The sequence below is a fragment of the Lepus europaeus genome, chromosome 3 (genome assembly GCF_033115175.1).
Source record: "Lepus europaeus isolate LE1 chromosome 3, mLepTim1.pri, whole genome shotgun sequence".
NCBI classification, from domain to species: domain Eukaryota; kingdom Metazoa; phylum Chordata; class Mammalia; order Lagomorpha; family Leporidae; genus Lepus; species Lepus europaeus.
Window position 1 is genome coordinate 100,029,078 of NC_084829.1, and position 12,615 is coordinate 100,041,692.

Below are 12,615 nucleotides of genomic sequence, written 5' to 3' on the forward strand. Positions count from 1 at the left end.
TATTTATTTGAAAGTCAGAGTCACCCAGAGAGAGAAGGAAAGGCAGAGAGAGAGAGAGAGAGGTCTTCCGTCCACTGATTCACTCCCCAATCGGCTGTAATGGCTGGAGCTGCACTGATTCCAAGCCAGGGGCGAGGAGCTTCTTCCGAGCCTTCCATGTGGGTGCAGGGGCCCAAGCACTTGAATCATCTTCTACTGCTTTCCCAGGACATAGCAGAGAGCTGGATTGGAAGTGGAGCACCTGGGTCACAGACCAGCGCCTGTATGGGATGCCAGCACCGCAGGCAGCGGTTTTCCCGCTATGCCACAGCACCAGCACCTGTCATATGTACTTTTATTTTCATAATAGTTTTATTTATTTAACATCATTTTATGTTTTAAAAATAACTTTTGTATCATTTCTATGAACAAACTATATATAGTTTTATAATTCCCATTACAATATGCAATGAGGTTGTCACAAGGATGGCAATGAATGAAGAAAGGATTGCAAAAATTCCAGGCAAATGTTTTTTCTGTATAGGGAAATGACACTCAGGTTACACAGGAGTTCCCCAAGTGGAAGGACCAACTCACTGGCCACCAGGTCCCATTGCTTTCTATGTCAGCTAATCTGGATGAAGACCCCACCACACTTGCAAAAAGTCTCTTTGATATTTTCACAATGGAAACTGTCCCCTGCAGTTATTTTCTAAGTGCTCTGGGGACTCTGGCTTTCCATCTTTCCTACTGGTCACTTGGGCCTGTCAATGGTTGCAATACCAAATATGTTGGAGTTTTTCCCTTAAAGGAAAAGCATACACATTCATTATACCTTAGGTTTCCCAAATGGACTTCAGGGATGTCTGAATCTCTTCTTAAAATAATTTTCATGTGCATCACAATGTCACTCATAAATTAAAATAATGCCCCAAATTGGAAAACTAGGGGTTGGTGTTGTGCAGGTTATGCTGCCCTTTGTGATGCCCGAGTCGTGTATCAGAGAGCTGGTTTGAGCCCTGGCTGGTCCACTTACGCTACGTCCTTAAAGACAGCAGATGTTGGTTCAAGTGCTTGGGTCCCTACCAGTCATGTGTGAGACACAGATGGAATTTCAGGCGTCTGGCTCTGGTCTGGCCTTGTTGCAGGCATTTGCAGAATGAACCAGTGATGGGGTGATCTCTTTCTCTCTGTGTCTGTCTCTGCCTTTCAATCTACCTTTCAGGGTAGATGAAAATAAAAAAAAATATATATAAAAAATGGTAATGTACCTCAACATAAGAAAATTGGTGCTAGGCTCTTTAAGGAGAATTACTGATTTAATTAAGTGAGATTAAGCCCTAAGAACTTCATATTTTATAGAAGTATTTAGACAAAGATTACACTTCTAGCTTAAGGAGTTTTAAAAATGTTTGTATGGGGCCAGTGTTGTAGCACAATGGGTTAAGCTGCCAATTGTGACACAGTATAGTATAACAGAATGTTACTGCTTGAGTCCTGGCTGCTCTCCTTCTACTCCAGCAGAAGATGATCCAAGTGGTTGGTCCCTTGCAACGCAAGTGAGAGACCAAGAGGAAATTCTGAGCTCCTGCCTTATGCCTGTCCCAGCTCTGGCTGTTGCAGCCTTCTGGGGAGTGAACCAGTAGATGGTTCTTTATGTCATGCTTTCTTTCAAATTAATAAATAAGTCTTAAGAAAATTTTTATGGTTTTCTTATTTATCCACAGATTATAAAAACAATTGACTAATTTAATTAAACTGTTTTTTTTTTTTTTTTTGACAGGCAGAGTGGACAGTGAGAGAGAGACAGAGAGAAAGGTCTTCCTTTTGCCGTTGGTTCACCCTCCAATGGCCGCCGCGGTAGCGCGCTGCGGCCGGCGCACCGCGCTGTTCCGATGGCAGGAGCCAGGTGCTTCTCCTGGTCTCCCATGGGGTGCAGGGCCCAAGGACTTGGGCCATCCTCCACTGCACTCCCTGGCCACAGCAGAGAGCTGGCCTGGAAGAGGGGCAACCGAGAAGAATCCGGTGCCCTGACCGGGACTAGAACCCGGTGTGCCGGCGCCGCAAGGCGGAGGATTAGCCTAGTGAGCCGCGGCGCTGGACTAATTAAACTGTTTTAAACAAAATATATTGTCTTAAGAATTTAAATAAAGCCTCCAGGTATTGGTATTGGCACTGTTTTTAATTCTGAATATTACTTTAGTTATTTTCATTTGTCAGTCATAGACACCAGAAAATAGGCAAACATAGATAAAATTTGCTTTCCTTATTTACAAGCAAAAGGCCCTACTAACTATTGGGTAGCATTTACTAGAAATGAAGGCCTTATACAAGAAACAAAAAACAAAAATTAGTGTTTGAGTGGAGAAGGTTTTACGACAATGGTGAACTTCCTCAAATTCCACAATTTTCCCCCCATAGATTCGAGAAGAGGGACTGTTTTTGGATTATTTCATGCCAAAATAACTCATTTGAATGTTGAAAATGGCAGAATTTGTTAATCTCTGTGGTTAGAATATGAATTGATGTAGCAAAGCTGTGTATCATCATAAAGTAGGCTAATGCAAATTTTTCCTTAAGTAAGCTTTTAGAAGAACACCTGTTTGTTAGAAAATGGAATCTTCATCTGCTCTAGGTAGTACATCACATAGTAACCTTATGAAAACTAATTTTAGTTGATGTTGCCATAGTTCTCCTTTTCTCTAGTGTTATAAAATAAAGTATTCATTTTTCTATCTTCCTTTTTCCTATTCAAAGTTTCTTCAAGGACACTTTAAGAGTACCAAGAATTGGTATTGGAATACTGGCATTAGATCATTAGAATATTTTCATCTGAGAATCTCAACAGGACATAGATATTATCAAGTGTCCTTGAATCAGTCATCTCATACAAATGAACAGAGATTAACGTTCCACTACTTCCCCGATTACTGTAGATAATCAAGAACTGATTGCAAGTTACAAGAACAGAAATTTAATTTTCTGTAGGATAGCTGCAAATAGCTTTTATTTTGATATTTCTTTGCTTAAAGAATATTGCTCATGCTCTTTCTATCATTTTTTTCTCCATAATGCTTTAGTTCATCACTTCAATAGCAATTTTACCTTTGCCACCTCCACATGCCATTGTTACTGGCCCTAAATTCATGCAAGAAATAGAGGCAAATGATGCGCTTCAGAAAAATCAGTGAACTATAAATTGCTTCTATCATTTGAGGGAGACCTCTCTTGCTATGAAACTTATCTTTTTTCATTAAAAATCTTTTCTAATATTCTTTAAAGAACTTTCAAAGTATTTAGTGGATAGTAGTTATGAGTTTGCTATAATGTAAAGTTAGATAACTAATATTGCATTGATTTTTATTAATGTTTTGACATGCATAAAACACTAAATATTTGACTTTTAGAAGTTTATAATAAAATATCAAATTTATATGAACTAGGGTACTATTTTGTATTAAATTATAATTTCTAGTATTGAAACTTATGGGAAGTAACATTGAAAAATGTTTATTAATCTGGGCCTTAGCAATAGCCATCACTTTGATTTTTGTGCAGCCATTTTTTTTTTCCTTTTGATCTATACCACAGGCAACTGCCAGAGGGAACATTATAGAACAACTTGGATTCTGACTTTGCTGCTCAAAAGTCTAAGGGGCTTCATACTATCAAGATAAAGTGAAAATTTAGAGTAGTTTCCACAACTTTCAGGATGTCACTCTTTAATTTCTAAAACCTCCTCTCACTATTCTCATTGTTCCTCTACCCTATCTATGCTCACACACAATCATAGTCCCATACTATTTCCTGTAGATGCCCATATTTATCAGTGCATTCCATCTCATTTTATCTCTTACTCATAGTCAAATTATAACTTTTGCTGTTTGCAAATGTTTCTCTTCTTTGAATTGTATGCCTCTCCATTATTTGCTTTCATTGTGCCTCCTAATAAATTAGAATGTGATATGTTTGTCATAATGTTCTGGCTTAACAATGTTCTCTTTTAAGAAAGAGCTATATCCATCTTACACTGAATCTTCAATAGAATTTATCAAGTACCACAAATATTACAGGTCTTGAACTAATGACCTTGACCCATGGGAAACCAGTATTCTTTTTGTCAGTTTCTCTGACTTCAATCCTGTGCCCATCAAAATGGAACCTGCCCTTTCCTATAAGAATATTAGGCAGATCATGTTATTTATTTGTGATGCCAATTGTAATTTTCTGAAAATAATATTGCAAGAAATGTCTTATGCCTTTAGAATTAGAGTAGTCAGAATTAGGAGTCATTTCCTTAAGTAAAGCCTAATTTAGGAGAACATTTGGTACAATGTGTGGTCACACAGATTTTGATTGTGTTGTAAGACAAATACTTCAGCAGAACTTCATTTGCTAATATTTAATAGACAACCTGACATATCATATGCGACAAATACATATTTACTGAATTAATGGAATTTTTATATTTCATGCACTAAAGAAAGAATACCACATGACCTGTATCTCTGCTTGTTTATCTCTGCATGTGTGAGTATGTGTGACTCTCTGTGCATGTATATCTCTGCTGATAAGAGTGTGAGGGTGTTTATTTCTGCAAATGTGAATATAGGTGTATGTGTGTATCTCTGTATATGTGTGTGTGTAGCTCTGCCAAAGTGAGTGTGAGTATGTATATTTTTAAAATTTAATTATAGGTATATGTGTATATATATATATATATATATATATCTTCAATAGTGTGACTCTGCTGGGTTCTACATCTCATATTCTGGATTTCACTCTCCTTGGAATATCTATATCTATTTATGGTTCCCTATGTACATAAAACAAATGTCTACTCCATTTTACTTAGGTTCAGAATGAAAGGAGTTGAGTTAAACAATCTCTAAATTGCTTTCTACCTCTGAAACCTGAGATTCCATCAGTTAGTTTGCCTTAATTTATTCTATTCCTTTCTAGTTCTCATTATTTTTAATCTATTTTTTTCCTTTCCATAGGATGCTAAGTCACTGTCTTCCAAATACAATCCCATTACAAAATATAGACACTGGTATGTTAAATAAAGGTAATGATGTGTGAATAAGGCTGTATATTAATGGCTTCTTATTTCAAAGTTTGCGTTGAATGTAGATTATTAATATATTGCTACTAACAACTCGAATGGAGGACACCAGAAGCTGATGATAAAATGGTCTCATTAAAATGGGATTTGGCTTTACTCTGAATGTCAAGTGTATAGATTCAGGCTTAGAGTAAATCTGGGCCCTTTGGCAGTTGCAGTATCTATGACTGTTCATATGTCTGGATATTTCTTTTTCTTTTACATTCTATGCTGTTATTTATTTCCCCACAACTTTACATGGCCTAATTATGAGCTCCTAAAGAAATGAATCATGTCCATACTTTAATTAAAGTTTTCAGTAAATTCAGGATGCTTCTAGAGAATAGTAATCATTCAAAAACAACATAAATGGTGTCAATTGGCTTTAAACTTTTCAATCCTTAAAACTTTTCTAATTAACAATTTCACTTAAAGCGAATCCATTTGCTAACACCTGAAATCAAGGAATCTTGTATAATATTGCTATTTATGCAGTTCCATTATTGGCTCTATTTTTAGTAATAGGCCCAGGGACTCAGTCTTTCCATTTTTTAAAAAGACTTATTTATTTATTCATTAGAATGGCAGAGTTATATATAAGGAGGGAAAGACAGACAGATCTTCCAACCACTGGTTTAGTCCTCAAATGGCCACAACAGTTGGGTCTGTGCCAGATTGAAGCCAGGAGCCAGGAGCAAAAAGCTTTGTTCTGATCTCCCGTATGGGTGACAGGGGTCAAAGCATTTGTTTCATATTCTGGTGCTTTTTTAGTCACATTAGCAAGAAACTGGATTAGAAGTGAAGCAGTGTTCATAATTTGATGCTGGCATTGCAGTTGGTGGCTTAACCCATTCGGCCACAACGTTGGCCCCTGTGTCTTCTGATACATTGCCATTTGGCTTCTGGCAAGGAGTCCAAACAGTGGTACTCTATTATAAGACTTAAAAAAATCTCTTGTCTTTAGGTACTCTAAAAGGACAGAACAATAGATGTGTTTTGGTTTCAGTGAAGTTAAATTATGTATAAACTCATCATAAGTTGAAAATATAAGTAGAAAGTGCACTTAATAAACCTAATATACCAAGCATCATAGTTTAGCGACATATTTCACTGTGTAGTATTTGTTATCTAACCCTGTGATGGTACCCCTGCCCAGCATTGAGAGAAGGTATCATGCAACATATCATTATCCCATGGGAAGATCAAAATTTGAAATACAGTTTCTACTGAATTTGTATTATTTTGGTATTATTGTAAAGTCACCGTAGACATGGGAATCAAGATGGAGGCTGAGCCACATGAAATACAACATTCCCACAGAGAGGAAAGTATGAGCAGCTACTCACACACCAAGTCACTTTTGCAAAAGCTATGGAACTCAGGTGAGAGACCACAGTGTCTCATTTTGGTGTAATAATCAAAGCCGTATTAAAGGAAACTAGAATGGGCCGGCAGTGCGGCTCAATAGGCTAATCCTCCGCCTGCGGTGTTGGCACACTGGGTTCTAGTCCCCTCTCTCTTCCAGGCCAGCTCTCTGCTATGGCCCGGGAGTGCAGTGGAGGATGGCCCAAGTCCTTGGGCCCTGCACCTGCATGGGAGACCAGGAGAAGCACCTGGCTCCTGGCTTTGGATCAGTGTGGTGCGCCAGCCGCTGTGGCCATTTGGAAGTGAACCAATGACAAAGGAAGACCTTTCTCTCTGTCTCTCTCTCTCTCACTGTCCACTCTGCTTGTCAAAAAAAAAAAAAAAAAAAAAACAAAAAACAAAAAACCAAAAAACCAAACCAAAACAAAACAAAACAAAAAAAACCTAAAATGGAAGATCTGCCTGTGTCACCTCTCTTCTAGCTCTAAGGATCATGGCAGGGAGAGACGCCTCTCTCTTGAGACAGGAAGAGGAAACTGCATTCCAGGGCCAAGTCCTCTGTGAAAGAATTCAAGAGTGGAGGCAGCATTGTACAGTGGTTTAAGCAGCTACTTGTTGTACCAGAATCCCATAAGATCACTGATTTGGGTCTCAGCTGCTCCACTTCCTATCCAGCTCTCTGCTAATGTGTCTGGGAAGGGAATAGAAGATGAGCCAAATAGTTGGGTCTCTGTCACCTATGTGGGAGACCAGGATGGAATTCCTGGTTCCTGAATTTGGTCTGGTCCAGTTCTGACTATGTTGCCATGTGGAGAGCAAATCAGTAGATGGATGTATGGAAGATCTCTTTCTCTCTCTCTCTCTTTCTCTCTCTCTGCCACTCTCCGTTACCACCCCATAATTCTGATTTTCTAAGAAATAAATCTTTAAGCAAAATTTAGCATGATTGAGCCCCACAGCTCTTGCCGCCAAACCCCTAACTGTGGAGTGAGTATTTACAAGCTGCTCACACAGTTAGACTCTGCCACCTATTACTCTATTATGGGCAGAGAGAGGGTAGAAGATGGAGCTTAGGATGGCACCCTGAGGCTCAGATCAAGCAGGACCCACATCACTGAGACCCAGCATCTGAGAAAGTCCAAAGGCCTCTGTCTCCCTATCTCAAGCCAATGATCACAGACTGAGCCTCTAGACTGCCCGGCATTAGGCAGAGATCCGTGCTCTGCCAGAAAGGACTCATTTTGTTGTGTCTCATTGCTGGTCATAGGCAGGCCAGACAAAATTACCCAAGGACGTTTTGTGGCTTCGTAACTGTGGGACCAAAATGTGACTAGTTTAAGGCCAGTCTGGGCCTACAGGAAACTACATTTATCACCCTCTTTAAGCCATGTGTAGATGTCATGGAGCCATAGACTATGCCCTAGGACTCAGTGATGGGCTGCTAAATCCCAATACTGGGTAGATTCTAATGGTTTTTGTTCCCTAGGCAAGTATCTGTGGATGGAGTATCTGGACTAGTTCAGTAACATGTGGAGACCTGTGTCCTGGTATGATGGGTTTCTTTTAGCAGATGTCACCAGTGGCCTCATGTGGATGTGGTATGTGCCTCAAGATTCTATAATATCTGGTAACTGTGAGACCCAGATGAAGCACTCATTGCCTGCCTCTGTAGTTCAGAAGCTGTCTCCATTGACTCTCTCACAACCTTGGTCAGACAGTGAGGAGTCATGGTAATTGAAGAACTATTCATAACAGTCAAGAGATGGAAATAATCTAAGTGTCCATGCATCGAAAAATGTATAAAGAAATTGTGGTATATATGCACAACGGAATATGACTCAGCCAATAAATGCATGAAATCTTGTCATATTCAAAAACTGGATGGAATTGAGGGTCATTATGCTAATGTATAAACCATGTACAGAAAGACAAGTTTCACATGATCTTGCTCATATGTGGAGTATAAAAAAGATGATTTCATGGAAGTTAAAAGGTGTAATTTTTATTTCCAGAGGCTGGCGAAGGAAGGAAGAAAAAGAGATGGGGAAAAATTGAATTATAAGAACTAGCTTATAGTTAAATAGGAATAAAGGTTTTTTGCACAGTAAGGTAACTATAGATGGTGTTAATATATTATGTATTTCTCTATTTAAAAATAGAAGATGTTATTTTATATGTTTTCACTATAAAGAAATGTTGAATTCCTTACGAAATAAATTATTGGACATTATACAAGGCATACCTAAAATGAAACATTACAGGGTATCACATAGCTGTGTACATTTTTTAAAAATATAACTGTTACACATTTTTTAAAAGCTTAAATAAATGTATGCTATTATAAATCACACCATTATAAATTGGGAAACATTTGTATACTGAAATAAATGTATGAGAGGGCAGTTACTAGGGAAATTACTTCAAGCAACTGCAGAGACTATGAAGTTTCACTATACACTATCTGAAAGCTGATAAAGCAGACATTCCAGTATCCTGCCCCAGTCTACTTCTAAAAGCTTCAATTGAGGGAAGCAGATAGTTTTTCAGTCGGGGTTTAATATCAGAGAACCTGGCAAAGGATTAGGGCACTGGCACAACTTAGCATATGATAGCCACAGAACCTGGAGTTCTCTTGTCCAACAGAAGAAGAGTGTTCACTCCATGAAAAAGAGAGAGAATATTGAGTGAGCTCAACGTTCTTTTGCCATTTTCTTCCACATGGTCTCATCGTTGTTTGGATAGTGTCCACCAGGCAGGTCATCTCCACAAGTCTACAACTCAACATGTCACACATATATTCCAAAAATACTATCACAGATACATTCAGAAATCATGCTTTACCAGATATGTAGGTGCCTTGAACCCAATCCAGTAGACACCTAAATTAGCTATTTCTTTCACCTATATCGTTTCTTGGAATATATTTCATGATCATGGTCATCCAATACATTTCACGATATATCCAAAGGCAGGCAAAATGTGTTTCCTGTCACAAGTTAGTTTGTATGGCAGACTTTAATTATTTTCATATGGATCACATCAAAGGGCACACGATTTCACTATGAACGATTTCTTAGTAAAAAGAAGTTACTTTGGAGGTACAAGATTTTTGTCAGTTTAGTTCACTGATATCTCTAAGCCCCTAAAACAGAACTTGCACATTTCATACACTTAATATTTATGGGTGGATAATATTATAATTTCTAGGAATTGTCTTAAATCTTTAGTTCCAGTGGCCCTCTTTTTTTTCAAAGGCTTAAAATGTGTTTTCATAAGATGATGCTGCATTTCTGCTCCATTTCTCAGAAAAACTCCAAATTTAAGATATCAGGGACAAATCAAACATGACACATCAATAGAAAATGCACAGCATAACTACCTAAGATAGGCAATGCTAAGAGCTACTGTCAGACCTTCAGCATACAGCAACCCTGTTTCCAAGATTGTACTAAGCCTATCACGAAAAGTTGTGAACAGCAAAATGTTTGGAACCTGCCAACCCATCGTGAGGAATCCTTACTTTAATCTGCCACAGGTACATGTTTTGGTTTACAGTATAGTGGAAATATTATAATTTCATGTATATTAGATTAGCTCATAAATGCATAACAATATAACAGGACCACCTAAATTAGCTTAAGACAAAATGAATTGATAATAATGGTTCTATTCTGTCTAGTGGAAGTCAAGGACAAGATCTGAGTTTCAGAAAAAATGGAGTCAATTATGAAGTCAAAACTCCTTTACCAAAAAATCAGCCATTTGTTTTTCTGATCTTTTACATTTTTGTTTCAATTTTTTTTATTTCTTCTCTAATTGTATTTATTTATTTATTTTCTCCTACTAGTTTTGGGTTTTGTTTGCTGTTGTTTTTCTAGGTTCTTGAAATGCATTGGTAGCTCATTTATTTTGTGCCTTTCCAATTTCTTGATGTAGGCACCAATTGCTATAAACTTTCTTCTTAACACTGCTTTTTTTTGTTGTCCAATGTGAAGTAATGCTATAAGTAGTACTCAAACAGTATTTTACACTTTGTGTTTCTGTGTGGGTGCAAACTGATGCAATCTTTACTTAATATATACTAAATCGATCTTCTGTATATAAAGATAATTGAAAATGAATCTTGATGTGAATGGAATGGGAGAGGGAGCAGGAGATGGGAGGGGTGCGAGTGGGAGGGAAATTATGGGGGGGGGGGAAGCCATTGTAATCCATAAACTGTACTTTGGAAATTTATATTTACTAAATTAAAAAAAGGATGGGAAAAATATTTGAAATCTGAAAGGGTTAAATTATTATCAATAATGGAACAGAAAAAAACATAGGTAAGTGACAATACTGTATCACAGAGTATATATTCAGTTCAGAAAGAGTGACACTTATTTTAAGTAGAAACTAAAATATGCTCTAGTGGAAAAAATCAGTTTCTAGGAAATAATAGATTTGAGCATAACTTTCATCTCCTCCCTGTGTGAGGGAAATTCTCAAAGAGCTCCGTGTTTACCTATGTTTGTGAATGTGTCAGAGAAGTGGGGAGACTCAAGATCCAGGAAGTCACTGGTGAAAGGAAAGTGAAATAAGTCAAGTGACCGTGAGTTTAGAGTCACTCACTCACAGTCTCAATGTGGGGCTAAGACTCCTCTACTTCATTAGAAGATTAAGAAAAGTTTTTACAAAGATTAAAGAAAATTTTACTAAGAACATATTGCAAAGAAGATTTCCATTCTGCTCTCTTTTTTTAATTCAAGAATGTTACCAAAATCCCAGTGCAAGATTTTATAAGACAATGACATTGAAAACATTATTGAATCTTGATGAAGAATGGGATGGGAGAGGGAGTGGGAGATGGGATGGCTGCGGTTGGGAGAGTGGCTAGGGGGGAAAAAGCTGCTACAATCCAAAAGTTGTACTTTGGAAATTTATATTTATTTAATAAAAGTTAAAAAAACAAAACAAAACAAAAAAACCACTGCTTTTGCTGCATCCCATAAGTTTTCATATGCTATATTGTCATCTTCATTAGTTTCCAGAAAATTTTTATTTCTATTTTGGTCTCTTCAATGACCCACTGTTCTTTCAGGAGTATGTTTTCAGTCTCCATGTGTTTGTATATGCTCTAGGGATTCCTGAGTTGTTGATTTCTAGCTTAATTCCATTCTGGTCAGAGGAGATGCATGATATGGTTTTGATTTTTTTGAATTTGCTGAGTTTTGCTTTATGGTCTAGCATGTGTTCTATCCTAGAGAAAGGTGCATGCCTGGTGAGAAGAATGTGTATACTGCATCTGTAGGATGAAAAGTTCTATAGATATTAGATCAACTTGTTCTATAGTGTAAATTTACTCTTTTGTTTCTTTGCTGATTTTCTGTCTGGTTGATCTGTCCATTGCTGAAATCTCCCATTTCTATTGTATTGGATTCTATGTCTTCCTTTAGATGCATTAACATTGTTTGTTTGTTTGTTTGTTTGTTTTTGTTTGTTTTTTTTTTTTTGACAGGCAGAGTGGACAGTGAGAGAGAGAGACAGAGAGAAAGGTCTTCCTTTTGTCGTTGGTTCACCCTCCAATGGCTGCCGGGGCCGGCACGCTGTGGCCTGCGCACCACGCTGATGCGATGGCAGGAGCCAGGTGCTTATCCTGGTCTCCCATGGGGTGCAGGGCCCAAGTACTTGGGCCATCCTCCACTACACTCCCTGGCCACAGCAGAGAGCTGGCCTGGAAGAGGGGCAACCGGGACAGAATCCAGCACCCCAACCGGGACTAGAACCTGGTATGCCGGAGTCACAGGCACACCTATTGAGCCGCGGTACCGGCCCTGCTTTTATCTTTGTTGGTGAGGCTTGTTTCTTGTAGGTAGCAATGATGGGCTTCATTTATAATCCAGTCAACCAGTATGTATCTTTTAACTGGATAGTTCAGGCCGTTTACATTCAAGGTGACTGCTGATAAGTAATGACTTGGCCCTGCCATTTTTCCATAAATATTCCTATTGTTTACTTGGGGTCTCCTTTGAACTTTTAATGGGGGATTTTCTGCTTTCAACTTATTTCAAAGTGATGACCATGTTTCTGTGCATAGCAAGTCCTTAAGTATCTTTTAATTTTTTTATTTTATTTATTTATTTATTTTAATTTTTTTTTGACAGGCAGAGTGGATAGTGAGAGAGAGA